Source organism: Brassica oleracea, chromosome C7, assembly GCF_000695525.1.
Source record: "Brassica oleracea var. oleracea cultivar TO1000 chromosome C7, BOL, whole genome shotgun sequence".
Lineage (NCBI taxonomy): Eukaryota > Viridiplantae > Streptophyta > Magnoliopsida > Brassicales > Brassicaceae > Brassica > Brassica oleracea.
The window spans coordinates 1,254,874-1,255,821 of NC_027754.1; positions in this window are offsets into that span (position 1 = coordinate 1,254,874).

Consider the following 948-nt stretch of genomic DNA (forward strand, 5'->3'; position numbering starts at 1 on the left):
ACAGCCGATTTATTATCGTTACTAGGGGCATTGACCCCGCGCAAGCGTGGGATTGTAGACATATTTCTTGTTTCATCTCAATATTTGTTAGGGTTATTGTAGCTGTGAATTTTGCGTTTTGGGTTGATCATTGTTTTTTAAGTTTTTTTATTGTTATAGGGTTAGAGTTGCGATGATGTAGTGTGTATGCACTGTTCTCCACTCATGAACGACTAAACTGTGTTAGTAATGTGATTGATATAGTTCGTGTTGTTGCTTGCTGTGTCACTGAGACTTATTGCTTGTTTGTCTTTTTAATTTGTTACTTGTACTGTTGAGATTACATAAATTATATTATGTTTGTTGAGAGTACCTTTTGTTTCTGGATATTTTTTCTCCAGTTTAGTTGTGTGTATTAAGTAATAATTTTTTTATTCTTATTATATTGGTTATATGTTTTTTTTACTTTTAAACTTGTTGTTTTTACCTGACCTTTAAAACAAATATATGAAGACTTGTAGAAATAACTATAAAATGAGTGACAATTAGTATTTGGGTCTTAATGGGTTTTAAACGAATATATGTATTTCAAATATATGAAGACTTGTGGAAATAACTATAAAATGAGTGACAATTAGTATTTGGGTCTTAATGGGTTTTAAACGAATATATGTATTTTTCATAAGAAGACAATAGCGTTGGCATGTTGACATTGAGCATGTAAGCTATTTTTATAAGACAAGAGGAGTGAGCAGGTGGAGATGTTGTTGCCGTCTTTGTGTCTTTTGGGATTGTCTCTTGTATCTCCTGGAGTGGCTATGTTTGTTTCTCTTTTATTTGATGGGTAATATGTATACAAAAATCATTGTTAGTTGTTTTTATCAGAGTTTGTAACTTACTATGTTTTTTTGTTTAGGTAATATCACTGATCTTGGTTGTCGTCTTCGTCTTTTTCGTAAGCATCTGTGA